The sequence below is a fragment of the Mycteria americana genome (assembly GCF_035582795.1).
Source record: "Mycteria americana isolate JAX WOST 10 ecotype Jacksonville Zoo and Gardens chromosome Z unlocalized genomic scaffold, USCA_MyAme_1.0 Scaffold_30, whole genome shotgun sequence".
NCBI lineage: Eukaryota > Metazoa > Chordata > Aves > Ciconiiformes > Ciconiidae > Mycteria > Mycteria americana.
In genome coordinates, this window is record NW_027445437.1 from 1,986,765 (window position 1) to 2,002,740 (window position 15,976).

Below are 15,976 nucleotides of genomic sequence, written 5' to 3' on the forward strand. Positions count from 1 at the left end.
AGCTATCCTGTTTGCACCCGGGACCGGGTGTTAAAGCCCAAATGGCCGAGGAAAAGGCAGGATAGCACAGTTTGACGCTTGCCGACTGGCTCAGGTAAGAGTCCTCCCTGTCACTGAAAGTCATCGTGCCCCCAACTGTTCAGAAGTTTCACATTCAATTTTTCTGATGTCTTTCATGAAAAATGATACTTCCTTACCCATCACAGAAGATATCTTCCCCGGCAGGTATGCTGTCGAACACGTTGCATTCACAACATGACACAAAGTCTAAAAATCACAGAGAGACTAATTACTGGAGGAAAATTACACCAAAAGACCAATTTCCTGGTGACGGAGATGACAGCCCGGCGCCCGGCCCCCCGGCCAGTTTGGGCAGCTCGCCCGCGAGATGCTGTCGCACCGCGCTGCCCTCGCCCCGTGGCGGAGCAGGGGAGCGGGGCTCAGCCCCCGAGAGCCCCCCGCGAGCCCCCGCGGCTGCGCTGCACCCCATCACCATTCCCCGAGGCCTTTGGAGCAGGGAGGTCACGCCGGGATGGCTCCTGCTTCTCCTGCTCCATCGAGCACTTTGCAAATGCTTATGTAGAAATGCAATTAAATTAATGCCGCAATAGTTACAAATATAGTCAAATAATCCTTCAACTGTTAGACTTTATATAAAAGCAAAAATGCCACAAAGGTAATTTATATGAAAGCTGAGGTATGGTTGACGAATTCGTTCATATTTACCTAATTATGTATAATAAATGTAATGTATATCATTTATATCTATATAGTTCTAATTTAGTTGGAATCGGAAAATAATGCAACATGGATTCATATGAAAAACAATTTTGTACAGGAAAATTAAAATGGTAGAGCATATTGTCTTATATGAAATATTGAGCTGTGCAATCGTATTCATTATATGCTTTAAGCAGACTTCAGTAGGAAAAACATATTTGTTCCCTTTGGAGCTTCTTTATAAGTGTATAAAAGCTTTAATTTCATATGGTCATAAACGGGTGGAATTTCACAAAAATGCCATCAACATTTTTCTCCCTTTTTCCATCAACATTAAAATGTGATAAACAGATATTCCGAAATGCACACCACCTCAAACTTGGTTTCTTTTGTGTGAAGTTATTCAGAGAGCTATTCTCGCTTGTTAATGAAAAATAATTATTAAAAATACTGAAGATTTCTAAGAATCACTTTTGTGGAAAAAAAACACCAACAAATTTTGCCTGCTCTGCTGCTGCACCCGAGGTTTTGAACCTGCGTCTACGCATGGGCTCTGCTTTGGTACCTGTTTAGCCATGAAGAAGTCAAGAGCATGTTGTATCCAGCGCCGCGCTGGCAGATCGGCATCGGCCGGAGCAGAGCCCCGGCACTCGCCGATGTTAAGCGCACCTCCAGCCCGGTGACCTCCTGCTCCTCACCACAGGCTTGCTTCCCGCTAGCATGCATCCTGCTGCAATACGGTCAGGCAATCAACACCTCAGGAAAGAGAGGTCCCAACAAGCACCGTCACCTTTTTTAACAGATCACGCAGTTACTTCTCAGGGGTTTTTTAGCTGGCTGAATTTAAGCAAATGCATCCTTCTGTCCTGTACGCATGCGTCGTATCATTCCAGTACTTCACTCAGTGAGGTGACTGTTGCCATGAAGTCCCTGCAAAGCACGCTGTGCCCCTCGCAAGCTTCATCAGATGCTTCTGAGGGCAACAACCTTCCTGGCTGTGTGAATGAGCAAGAAGGTACTGGTCACCACCCGCTGCCTCGTGCTGCAGAGGTACCACCAGAGAGCAGAAAGAGCCTGCAGAGCTCTGGAAAATTTCTGGAAATTAATCTGGGATTTTTAAAATTTGATGGGGAAACTATGGCAATATTACTGGCTTCTAGTCCACCTGCAGTTAAAGAGAAAGTAACTGCAACTGCCTGAGCTGCTGGAGCTTCGCACACCCATCAGTGCTTTGGGCAGACAGTGCTCGCCCTGTCTGTGGGCTACAGAGTACCCTGTACTGGGGACACCACGGTACCGAGGCGTCTGGGGGATTCGGGGGCAAGGTGAGCTGCCGCTGGGGCTGTAACCGATGCCACGGATGGCGTGAGCGCGTCTAACCCAGCCGCTCTCAGCTCTGCAGAAACGTTGGGTTTGACCATGCCCACACAAACCCAGCAGAACAGCTTGTGTGCGCAGTCCCCACGCTCCCCAGGGCCTGCAGAACTCGGCTTTTAGACTTAATACTATTGGAAGTAATATTCAGATCACCTAGCTGTTCACCCTGCGGTCACGGTACCTGGGATGGCTCAGACAAACGTCAGCAGTTCCCAGGACATCACCAGATCTTGAGAACCAAAACCAGCCCCTGCAAAAAGACAAAGCAAAAGCCACCCCTGTGCACAGCACCAGCTATGGAAATTCAACAGCTGACGAAACAGTTGCCAAGGTACGGCCAGAGCCTTCACCGCTGCAGATCGGGGGGGACAAAGTCAGTGAACTCAATTGCCAAGAGAAGGATTTTCCCCATAAATTCCATTTTGAAACCCCACCTTTTCCCCTGCTGCCTTAACGGAATCTTGCAAGCATTTTAGAAACAAGCTATGTTGGATGTATCTGAGATAAGGAGTGGCTTCCAGTATCACATGGAGTAAAAAAATACTAGAAAGAAAGAGCTGAAGCAAACTGCAGGCCAAAATAACTCACACAAAATCCTAGTGAGACCCAGTGATTGGGCTTGTCGGTCACGTACACACCCAGTCAGATACCCTTCGGTTTGTCTCTGGCCAATGCACATTTCTCAGGTCTCAGAGGTAAATGCACCTCTGTTTGCTCATAACGGGGGACAGAGGCACCGCAGGGTCTCCAGACACCCAGGACGATGTTGTTCCTCCCCCCGGGGTGCAACAGCTCACCCCGGCCAGCCGGCCGGCAGCCTCCTGCACACAGGGCAGCGGGTATGAAAGGCACATCTGGGAGGAAACCACTGACTTCTGCCAGATTTTCATGTATTCTCGGTAACATGGTGTTTAAGGGGGGAAAAAAGGGAGCTGGTGTCATTGTTACAGCTTGCGCTGTGTGCCAAGCTGCCAGGATGCTGCCAAAGATAACGGAGTCTTTAAGATGTCTATTAAAAACTCCTGCTATGAGATGCAAAAGAACTAGCCTTGTGCAGAGGTAGAAAGTAATTATGCAATTCTTATGTAAAATATGCAAGCTTATTTTCCAGGAATGATGCATGGCCTTAAAATGACGTCTCAATTTCTTCCCATTCTGGAGTACACTGGAGATGTCTCACTATTCCAGCTCTCCAGGGCTAGAGCTGGCTTTTTCCACACCACTGAAAACCAGCGACAGGAGGACTTATCAGAGGAAACAAGAAAAGAAAATTCTTAGATCAAATAAATTTTTAAGCAACCTGTGTATCTGTGTGCAGCGTGTACAGCTGATCCAAAACACATGCATGTGCACATAAGATGAACTTGAAAAATAGTAGTTCCGTATTAAAAAAAAAGTATTAACACGGATGAAGTGTTAGACGCTGAAACAGCACCGAGTTCAGAAGTGCCATGACCAAGGTCCCGGCCTGTTGCAGCGCAGGCACTGTGGGAAGAAGCACAACGGCTGTTCTGCATTAAACGGCCAGTGCCTCTGTTTGCGGAGGGAACTGTATGCCGTTTACCTTTGCTCGTGATGTGGTTGACTCCTCGTGTCCAGGCTGTGATGGATTCCCAGCCACCGGATCAAACTCCCGTGCACCACAGCCTGGATTTGCTCTGCTGAGCCCCCACTTGAGCCGCTCGGCAAAGCCATCCTTCTGCTGGGGCCGTGGCCTCCGCCAGGACAAACGCTGTCCCATGCCACGTCCACACACATCCTCCGTCCCTTCGCGCCTCTCCTAGGCCCTGACACAGGCAATCCCTCTCAACGCAATCCTGATGCGCATTTTCTCCTCTCCGTCCTCCGGGCTGTTGCTGGAGACACATGGTAGTGGCTTCCCCGAGGCAGGGTTGGGAGGACACAGAGCATCGCCACATTGACATTCGCTTCAGGAACAGCATCAGAGGGGTCAATAGCTCCTTAACGCTGTCTGGCAAGAAATGGGGAAAGAACCGGGGTGATGTAAGGTACAACTCACCGCAGAAATATGTGCCGAACCTGCCCTGGGAGCTTTCAGAGAATGTGTTTTCCCAAGCTATCGCTCATTATTTTAGACTATAAATAACGTATCACCTGATTGTGAAGAACGTAGTTTAGCACAAGGCACTAGCTAGAGTCACACAGTGAACTAAAATGATGTAGGAAACGTGTTTCATTGCGAGTCGTAATACAGATTACTTACAGTTGCAAGCAACGTCTAGCTCTTCAGAAAAATGGACTGATAAAATACATATTTTAGATCTCCAAATAGATCTTGCCAGATCTCAAAATAGTCCACAAATTAATCCCACAATTATGAACCCCCCCTTTTCTTTGATTTAGCACCATCCCCTTCAGGAAAAAATTTCCCCAGGTTAAAGCACTTTGGAAAATATTCCACACATGTGCTCACACATAATTATTTTTTCCTCTCTCCAGTCCCTCCCTCCTTCATCCGCTCAGTTCTCCTCACCTCTCCAGGTTAAGTACTTTCCTCTGTCAAATATCCCTTTGAAATCCATTTCATCTGAAATGCCAACAGCTTTTAACCAAGTAATCAGGGAAGGACTGGAGGGGGAACACCGGTGCAGCATACCTGGGCAAGGCATGGCAGGTAAGATGCCGTGAGTGGCCCTGGCCACGCGAACAGCCGGCACACGGTCCTCCACCTGAGTCAACGAAGGTCTGCAGAGACACCTCGTAGCCGTGCAGAGCAAACCCTGCTGCAAGCAGGCACAGGAGAGGGGGTTTGGAGTCCCATATTGGGACATCGGTGGCCATGGTCTACTCAACCCCTTGAGGACCCATCTCCTCAGCATGTCTGGGCAGGCTGCAGTGTAACCAAGGGGTACTCAGCAACTAGGACAGATGGTTGAGGAAGGGCAAACAGAGCAAAACCATTAGTTTTCTATTAAGAAAATTAACAAAATTCACAGGTGTTAGTTTCAAAAAGTTACTTGCTGCTTTCACATTAAAAGTTAGCTTCTCAATTAAAAATCCTAAATTGTTCTTCTCCTGCTGCATCATCTCCTCCTCTTGCTATCTGCCAGTTGTAAGAAGTTTCTTCTTGTTCCTTCTCTAGTTGCCACTACTCACAATTTTGCAAGGAGAGAACACAACCCTTATCATTTCTTGATGGTGTACAGAATATAACCAAGAATTATTTCCACATGCCTCATATAAGTCAAGCCGTGCAATAATAGTCATAATTGTAATATCCTCCACAGAACAGTATTACAGTATTTCTGTTCTGAATAGAGCAGGATGAGAACTTCTCATTAAAACTTTCATTTTTCAGTTGTAAACCATCCTTTTCCAAACCCACTTTTTTTTTCTCTCACGGAGAACTTTTTAGTCTCTGGGTTCCTTATCGTTAAAGTCATACGCCCCTTCCCAGCCCTAGGACAGAGGCTCTTTGTCCATCAGAGGGACTGTGTCGCTTCCGTTCATTGACCTTTTCTGGCTCAAGAAGCAGCCCCGAGACATTGGACTTCTGTAACCGGCAATTTTGCACCTACGCACAAACTCCCCTTAAGAAATAAGAGCCCAGCATGCAAGGTGGGCCAAGGAGGAGAGCCACGTTGGACAACCAGTCATACGGTTGGGTTGATTCTGCATGTGTTTGGCTATTTAAACTTCACTTTTTGCAGGATACAAGGCATGCCTGCGTTTTGGTGATCTGATCGATGATCAGATGATCATCCCATGCCTGCGCTTACCTTGATACCTACATCACCACGCAGGAGTTCGGACTTACGAAGATATAAACCATGAAAAATGAAAGAGCAAAAGATTAAAAATGTGAGAAAGAATAAATTAATATTTCCTGAAAGTTCACTTCAGAAAAAAAAAAAAAGGCATTTTCCCAGTGAATGGCGTACTTATAATCTCTCTGTTTCACTGCCTGAGACCACAGAGTGGAGAGGTAGTGGTCTTGGTGAGTAAAATACATGTTGCAAAGGTTAGAAAAAGTCACTGAGCAATTTCTATTGTCTGTTTTTTTGTCAAGATGCTGAAAGTTGAAAATTTCCCCCAGTGTTAATAATACAGTATTAGTTACACATGACTGCTTTACTGGAGTTAAATCAACACGACTCCTGCTCACTCAGACCTGAATTTCTCCAGCAGCCAGCTATTTAGGAAAACAAAAGCCTTCATAATTTGCAATATTGGTCAGTACTTAGCATGACAGGAGCCTTAACGCAGACCAAGCACTATTTTGAACCCTGAGCATTTGCAAAACATACCACAGGGATATCTGCTCTGAGGGGAAAATCTGGGAAACCATAGGACTGGGTATTTCAAAGATAAAACTCCTAAAGAATTCCTGCTTGAAAACAAACCGCATCTGAGTGGTAGACTGACGCACAGATACTCAGCTATAAACCAATACAGCTCCGATGGGTCCAGATCATTTGTTTTGATGATGTGGGGGTTCACAAGTGAAAATCTGCTGCTGAGACTTTCCAAGAAAAACGGACTCTAGCAAGAAAAGGGATTTCCCGAGGCAAGGTCGGCAGAGCTGGCAGCACTCGGCACGCTCCCAGCAGTAGAATTCCTCACTTTGCAGGATCAGGCAGGTAGGTTTCCTTGGCAGCTCCTCCAGGATAATACCTGCCTCCCTGTAAAGCCAGGGCTGTCAGGAAAGTTCACATCACATGTTATCATCATCACCATGGGAACTGAAGAAACTCAATTTCCCTCTGCACTAGACGCTAAATATTTTCCATCTTCTGTATTTGGCTATGTTGGTTTTATACCAGTGTATCTGAATAGAAAGGCCCAGTAGATTTAACAAAAGAGATTGGAAACATTTCTAGCAGAAATTAGTTTTACTTAAGCATTTACATGCTCTTTAGTAGATACAACAATGTTACTTCTATGAGCACTAACAAACTCTGTGGCTAATATTCACTGAAGATAGAAGAGATACTGGAAATTCATCTTCCCCAGCCTTCCATGTTGTAAAACCAGCGTTCATATGGCGAGCACGGCTGGAAGGAGAGGTCCTTGGGCTGAGCGCTCGGCTGTGCAAAGGGTGCAGCCCAGCACGGAGCCAGGCATCTCCCCTGGCTTTACACTGGCTGCGAACACACCACAGAGAGCTCTTCTCTCCTTTCTTTCTCCATCTCCATGCCATGTCTCAAGTCTCACCTGGGACAGCTGTTGGGGGTTAAACCTGGTGGGCAGCGCAGCCCCCCCAGCCGCTCGCTCACCCCCCCCAGTGGGATGGGGGAGAATCGGACGGGTAAAAGTGCAAAACTGGTGGGCTGAGATAAAGGCAGTTTGACGGGTAAAGCACAAGCTGCAAAGCAACGCAAAAGGAGGAATTCCTTCTCTCCTTCCCATCGCAGGCAGGCGTTCAGCCACCCCCAGGACAGCAGGGCTCCATCACGCCTCACGGTGACTGGGAAGACAAACGCCGTCACTCCCAACGTCCCCTTCCTCCTTCTTCCCCAGCTTTTATTGCTGTGATGCCGTACGGTCTGGGATATCCCTTGGTCAGTGGGGTCAGCTGGCCCGGCTGTGTCCCCTCCCAGCCCCTTGTGCCCCCCAGCTGCTCGCTGGCGGGGCAGGGTGAGGAGCAGAGCAGACCTTGGCGCTGTGCAGGCACTGCTCAGCAACAGCTACAACATCCCTGTTATCAACACTCCTCTGGTCACAAATCCAAACCACAGCACCATACCAGCTACTATGAAGAAAACAAACTCTATCCCAGCCAAACCCAGGACAACCGTGCACAAAAATCATAAACAGGGTGCCTCTGCTCTTTCAGGAATGTCACTGCCAAAACCAGCTGCTCTTCCGAAGAACACAGGCTCAATCACACATGGATCGTGCTGCTGCGGTACGGACAGGCAGCCCTGTGCCAGTTCAAGACAGATGAGCCCCACCTCACCTACATCGAAACAGGGTCAGGAGCTTTACTCTGAACAACTCCGGAGCTCCGCTTTGCCGACCCAGGATTTGGGAGCATTTACAGACAAGAGGCAGGAGCTTTGCTGCTCAGAAGTCATCTGTTTTCATCCCTTTCACCATATACCAGCATTTGCATCCGGTACAACTTTAAAAACACATTTGCCCATCATTAGCCCTGCTATTCCACGTGGAATCCCATAAATTACAGCTGCTACTAGAAAAATTAAGATGTATATAGGGATATCATTCACAAACCTTGTATCTGTTGCATCTGGAAGTTCTGGAGTGTTGATTAGTTAAGTACATAATTATGAGATAGCCTTAAAGGCAAAAATTGTAAGCAGTGACTTTTGCTAAGGAGTCTCCTGTTGGTGTTATCATACAAAATATAAAATGCTGCGAGTCTAAATAAGAAATTTATCTTAAAGAAAAAAGTTGAAAGACTTGTGCTGAAGATACCACTTCTTCAGAACATTTCTTCACAAGTTAGATAATAATTAAATACAAATTAATTACTCCCACAAAGCATGTCATTTAGGCAAAAGCCTGCGTTTTTGAGGAACATTAGCATCTTGTTCTGCAATTACACAGCTTGGAAGCATACAGTTTGGTTTCATTTTCGTACTATTGCTTCTAGGCTCTATACGTTCGTGCCGATTTCAAAAGAAGCCATTCATTTCCACATGTAACATGTCAGTAATGCAAATAACATGTTGGCACAAGCCAGACAAGGAGGGACTGAAAACTGGAAATCCAGAATGAGCACTGAGAAGTGATCCAGAGAGCCAGCAGTGGAACTGAAATAGATCTGCTAGCTCCCCAGTATAGGACAGCACTTACCCGCGTACAGAGCCCCACCGAGGGGAACGGGACTGCTGACCAGCTTGATGTTATGTCCATGCTTACGCGCTCCCTTGGACAGAAACCTAAAGAAGCAACAGCAGTTGTTTTTAAAGTCTTTCTTGATTTTTTTTTTAATAAAAAACATACTAGCAAGGCAGATTTTTTATTTTTCCCAAGAGTGCTTGCAGAGTGGGGCTCAGTAATCACCTAACAGTAGTCCACCTTGTGCCTGCCTTCAAAGCATCAAGCCAAGACTCCCACAACACGTGGACAAAGGGCAGGCAACACGACACCGCAATAATTAAGTGCATCCAGAAAAGGGAAATACTTGCCTTTAGAGGAATTCCTCCATGGCAAAATTTGGCTTTGTATTGGATCGGGAAAATCCAAATACTAAAAATACTTGTGTCATGGAAACTCCCCAATATTTCAGTTTGAAATATCAACATCACCTTATGGAAATGAAGTATTTTGACCACTACACATTATTTTAGATAGTACAAAATGCTATCCTAAAATCAAGTGGAAAGGTAATTTTCCATTTTGTTTGTGAATCCTTTCAAAATTCTTTCACTGACAATTTTATGAAAAGTGCAATGTTCCCGTAAACCACTTCAGTTTCATCAAAAGTATATCTTCCAATGAAAAATTGTTCAAATTATTTCTTTTCTGCCAGCTTTAACTGCTCTGACTTGTTGAAAAAAGCCCTGGGAATTTCTTGGGGATAATTGTTTTAACTATTCAGCCTCACAACTCATTATCATGAGTTCCTTATCTAGAGAAAAATCTCTGCTAACATGAGGAGTCACTGGGAACTCTCAGGTGCCTTTGCAAAATCAAGCTGTTTGATTGAATTTCTGAATATAGCTTTTTTTTCCTTCTGCCTCCTGTACTGGAAGCAGAATGATATTAAATTACATCATATGATAATTTATTGTTTATGCATGATACTGGAAGTTCTGATTGAATATCCAAAGTATGACATTTGAAATCACGTCTTTATTTCATTCCACAGTAATAAAGGACTATTGTACCCTGACATATTTACAGCCTTGAACGGAGGAGTCGGTTATGTGCCAGGTAATTGTCTCTTGGCTCAATCCACAGGCCCCGAGACTTCTAAGACAGAAGCAAGCCGTACGGATTAATACCAAGTGCGACTGTGCAGCTGTATCTCGCGATCAGCAAACCATCGCGAAACCCGGTCCGCAGACCCCCGCGGCTGCTCCGGCATCAGCCGCGCTCAGCCTCTACCTTCCACCTCCCCACAAGCACCTGGGAAAACAGTGGCTGCTTGCTCGAGCCTCCCTGCTCAACGTACACCCCCTGTACACCTCCTAGACAAAATTATTTAGCTTGTTGCACAGGAGCATTTCTCCATTGCGTCAAAAGCTGTAAAAAGTGGACATAAGCAGGAGATTCTTGCCAAAAAATGAAAATCATTGCAAAAAGCTTATTCATTTTAATCAGAGACTCACAAAATATAAGTAGTTTCCTGTCTGTATTTTTTTTTTCTTTCAGGGAAAACTGATTATTTCAGCTTTTTCAAACCAACAGCTTTTTAAGACATTTTAAGTGATAAAATTTTTTTTCCCCTAGAAGAAAAAGTCAAAATTCAAATTAAGGGCTACAGGCTTCATAGAGCAACATTTTCCTAGCGTTCAATGTTTTTTCCGACAGTTGGTTGATTCATAGGAAATTCAGGCAGTTTTTGCCCTGATCTGGGCTAACAGCATTGTTGGAACCAGGAAAACTGCGGTGGGACCAGGAGTGTGTTCCCTGCCCAGGGTTTAAAGAAATTCATGGCTTACCGCTGCAGACAGAACTGCACTGAAGGCGCTCACTACGGCATTAAGAGAGAAGACAAGACAGGTAACTCCAACATCGTATCGAAGAGAGGAACTGCATGTACACAGCAATAAGGTTTCCATAGTTAACATGGGGTGGGTGCTGTTCCCCCTCCCTGGCGCTGCCGTAACGCCCCGCGCTGCCACCGCCTCTCCTGGGGGTGAAAGGGGGGCTGAGCCCTGCTGGCCCCGTGCCCCCCCAGCCGCCCCTCCTCAGAGCCGGTCGGGCAAAAGGGTGCAATGTTTCCATGGGCAGACACTCCTGCAGCGCTTGACACGCAAGTGGATGTGAAGAATCTGATGAAGTGCTAGATTAGGGCTTTTAAAATAATTGTGATAAATGATAGCATCTGCATGCACTGATTTCCCTCAAGATGTGTTAGATTAATTTTATGAAATTAATGTCCAGAATAGCAAACATTCAGCGTTTGCGTGACCAACGCGTTGAATCCGTTTGAGCTCTCACAGTTTTGCACGTGCTTTCAAGTATATTGAATCCAGGGAACAGCTCAGATTTAGGGGGGAACACATGGAGGGAGCCCAAAGCCGACCTGCTGACCAGGTCCTGGGGAAATTCACGTTATGTGGGTAAACCGATAACTCGGGCAGTTCAGCGTCTAGGGGAGCTGCACTGAGCATCTAAGCAGGACACCTACATTTTAGGGCTTGGCACTAATATTTTATAATATTATTCCTATGTATTAGCATACTCCAGTTGCATGCCATGTTGTTCATGCCAAAAGGCGGAGGATCCTTAATTGTGTTTGCTGGATCCTGTGAGCGACTCACAGCTGAGAACAGGCAGTTCTCAGAGCTAAACAGGACCCGATCCGGGCTTTGCAACACCGTGTGTATTACTTATTCCCACATAAGACACAGCTGAAGGGGATGGTTCACTATCGGTTCACTTTCCTTTTGACAGACTGCAGGGAACAGAAGGTGATTTTTACTGTCCAGAGACGTGTGAAGTGCTGCAATCCCCTGTTCCTCCTCTTTCTCGAGATCTGGGACTAAACCTCCAATGCCACCAAGTTGACATGGGTGTTTGAATACACACCGTCTTCTCATCTGGTTCAACGAGCTTCATCACAAGTAACGAGATGTCTGTGAGATATGAGCATCTGGAGGAAGAAAGCTGAGCTGAAATTCAGCCCAGAGGAAATGGAAGTTGGAAGAAATATGGTAACACTTAGCAGAGCAAGCCAAGACCATGACTCCCTCCTCTGCTGAGGGAATCCACACTCCTGCTGCCAAAAGCTGGTTACTGCAGGCAGCCTACTCTGCTGGTTGGGCTGGACTGTTGAGAAACAAAGAGATGATCCGTGTATTGGTCCCATCCCTTCCAGACCTACCAGCCCTGGCAGTTCATGCAACATCTACGGGATGAACTCCAGCCAGTCCTTCTGCCTGAAGATCAAACCCACCAGACCTCTGCTGAACAGCCAGCACAAGGGAAGCAGAGCGTTTTGTAACTGTAGCACAGAGGTGACCAAGGCCTCTTTTCTTGTCCTGCTTCTGGACCCCACCAGATCCTTTCAGATCCCTTTGAGTAAGGAGGCGTTTTAATGCAGCGAGACCCCAGGACTGGGACAAGGAGGGGCTGCAGAGCAGCCACAGTCAGGGCTTCACGTTAGGCCCATGGGGAAACAGAGAGCATTGAGCAAGAGATAAAAAAGGGGTTTCTATGAAGAATGCAAAATTGACTCCGTTATTCTTTGAACTGCCCGTGTACCTGTGTACATCAGCACTTGGGTTAAAACCAGAGTTACCAGGAGCTCACCTGCATGATCCGAACTGCTGCTGGCTCTGCAGGTAGGCGAGTACTACGTTATGCCCGACAGCAAGCTTCTTTACCACCATTTTCACATAACACTTCTAGAACCAAGGACACAGAAGACTTAGAGGAAAGGGAAAGAATGAAAAATAAGAAAAGACACATTCACACGCCAAGATAAAAGACATACAACAGCCTTAACTGCGTACTGCAGACGTACCTACACCTGGAAAGGGGTCCACGGTCCACCCGTTTGGCATTGAAGGTGTTATGGCCAAGGCCACCTCCTGAATCGCTGAAGGCTTTCCAGCTGGACACTTTGTTCTGAGAAAGAAAACACACAAGGTACCAGGATCACTTCATCTGCACTCAGATTTGCACCTCCAAGACAGACCCAATAGGGCACGCCTCAGTTTCAAAACACTTGTTTTTTCCTGCCCGTTCGGTATATTTTGTCATGAATCTCAAGACGAAGCAGACTTCTTGCTCAGACAGAACTTGAAACTGTGGCAGCCCTAAGGCACAGTGTTCAAAAAATAATGCTTAACTGCAATTATTGGTGTCTGATAACAATTACCAATGCACACTATGTATTGAATCCATTTGGGTTTATTTAGAATTTTAAAATATTTCTGTAATTTGACCACAGGGATTTTTATTTTTATATATATTACACACAGATAAACATTCATATAGATGTGTGTGTATACGTACGTATACACACACACATGACTTTCACACCTATGTGAGCACATTATTGAGGTTGCACCACGATTGCTGCCAGCTCTTGCTTCAGTTCCTGGTTGTGATCTGAGGTCCTGACCTCACCCATAAATGTCCCTGTATGGTCCCCAAGAGCTGCAGGGTCATCATTTCAGCAGAACTCTCTGCATACAGAAGCATTTGTCAATAAGTGTTGCGTTTTATCTGTTGTATCAGCACTACGTAAGTACTCTGCTCTTCATGAACTCACACACAAGTTCATTTTCATTTTGCTAATTTTGAGGAAAAGAAAGCTGACTGATGTTAGAAGAACTTGGGCTTGGGAATGGAAAGTGACAGTGGAGAGAAGGGTTCATGGAGTTTTGGGTTTTTTTGGCTGGATTTAGCTAAGAACACACTGATGATGTAACACAGTGACACAGGTACTGCCCAGCCCCACTGAACACGTTTTGTTTGGAATCCCGCTCGGAGGTGGCCCGACAGGTCACTGGGATGAGCTGGATGAACACTTCGCTGTTAGCAGTAAGAGCCGCTGGGACAGGATCCATTGAGGGTTAGGTGTCCAAACAAGCAGATCATTTCACAAGAGAAGAGGTTGGTGTGCCGCATAAAGCACCAACACGGTATCTGCCAACCCGCATTTGCTCCACGGCCGGCAGCACTGGGACTGACAGGAAGGCAAGTTTGCTTTTCTTCTGCTAGCTTGGGCACAAGAGGAGCTGCAGGGGAGAGAAATCCCATAACAAAACTGCGCAGGCAGCACGCACTAACTGGGGGGATAGGTGCAGGATGCAGACAGCTCATGGGGAGCAGGGAGGAGGGAAAGCTGCGGCCTATGGAATTAATCTTCAGCTTTGGGGATGCCTAGGAGTTTTCTAATGAAATACACACTTTGCTAAAGCACCTGTGACTGCGGTTAAGAGTAGATTAGGACAGGAGCTGCAGAGATGGAATTCAGAGCGCCCTGGCCAGAGAGAGAAGGATGAAGGTTTTGCAGAAGCAACAGCTCGAGTGCATCGAAACAGTCTCTCTCTGCTTTGTGGTCGCAGCAGCAGAGGCTATGAGCTACGCTGCAAGAGGCACGTGAGTGCAGCGTTAGCCACTCGCAGCTGCAGAGAGTCTAGTATTTGGTAGCGCTTTACAGCCCCAACTCCCCACATCAAGTCACCTTTAACATCTGCTCATGGCCCAAAGAGAAAACATTTAGAAATAGAAGCTTGTTCTACCTTAAGAGACAGGGCCAAATACAACAGAGCACACGGTTTTGAAATGTTACCTATTATTTATCAACCTATTGCTTTCTAGGGAGTACCTCTAACTCAGTTTTTGAATGCTGGGAGCAGCAATACTGCAATAGAGAGTTTTCCTGCTTGGCCAAGGTAAGGAACAACTTTCCCTTCTCCGATGCAATTACAATGCCAACCCCAGCAGCATCCCTCCGACAGCCTCGGACACACCAGCATTCAGTGCTGGCGCCGGGCAGGCGTCACTGTGAACGTGGGAAGACCTTCCCCACCCCATCCTCAGTACCAAAGCACAGGGCAAGTCACGTACCTACCGTTGGAGCGCTCCTGCTGCCACGGAGCCTGCGGAGCACGGGGGCGGTGAGCAGGAGGTGCCGGCTGCGCAGGCAGTTGCCCTTCGGAGGAGCACGCCAGGATTAAGCTGTCAGTCTTGCGGGGGTCTGTTCAAACCAGAGACGCAGCCTGCGAAACAAAAGACAACAGGCAGGCTGGAGGGGATCAGCGGAGAGAGCTGCTCTTCATGGCTACACATGCAGATACGGGAACAAAAAGAAAGTTATTCCCCCCCCGGCCCAGAGGTCCTGCAGCAGCAGCCAGGTTTTGGATAATCCATCTAAATGTGGATTCACTCCGACAGTTACACATCTGAATTAGAAAAAACAATTAGACGATCTGTCAGAGTGCCTAATAGAGACACATAGTTCAGTTACCTCTGAAATTTAGGTGAATTAATTTAAAACAACATAGACATGCAAAATCATACAAGTTAACCTTTTAACCAGATACATATCGTTTCCTCTCCTTTTCACATCTCCAAATGGAGAGGAAATTTCCAGGATAAAATGTAGCTGCTACAGCACAGCTGAAAGGAAATTCTGCGGTAACAGAGCCAGGGCTATTCACCATTCATTCACTGATAGCAATTCTGGCTCTCACGGTGCTGTAGTTTTGAGGACCTCCATAGATTTACCTGCCTCTCCCACTGTTTTCACCCCTGCACAGAACGCAGGCCCTGAAGAAAGCACCTCTGCCATCTCCCCCTCCTGAACCGGGTCCTTTATCTGTCAGAACAGCAGTGTCAGCTCCTTCTGTACACTGAGAACACCGGCAATATTCAAAACAAAAAATAACATTTTACAGGTGTGGAAGGACGTTGGCAATGCCATCGGCTCGGTGTCTGTGTGTGCCATCCATTCCACTCCCATTAGCAGCTAGAACTCAGCGCACATTTACGAGCGTTTTGATTTTGTCTGCATTGTTTTCAATTAGAAGCTTTTTTGCATGTGACACACCAAGGGAAAAACAACACTTAGAGTTAGCACTAAGGTACTCCCGGAGACAAATATGATTAATGGGATAATCTTGTAGATTACAATAGTTAGAGGCAGTTCCTGCCATTTCCCACTCTCCAAGGACTGTTCTGTTCACATCCAATACAGACAGCTGCAGATTCCTCAGCACCATTAGTATCCAATGTAGGACTATGTTCGACATTTTAAAACTCCTGT

General features: G+C 46.4%; 1 long non-coding RNA gene across 1 annotated transcript; it reads right to left on the reverse strand.

Moving 5' to 3' along the window:
• Positions 1 to 232: 232 nt before the first annotated feature.
• LOC142403039 (uncharacterized) lies at positions 233 to 12,549 on the reverse strand. Its single transcript, XR_012773575.1, has 3 exons — positions 12,508 to 12,549; positions 8,878 to 8,963; positions 233 to 267 (listed from the first exon to the last, which is right to left on the reverse strand). It is a non-coding gene; the product is annotated as an uncharacterized LOC142403039 (long non-coding RNA).
• Between the last annotated feature and the right edge of the window lie 3,427 nt (positions 12,550 to 15,976).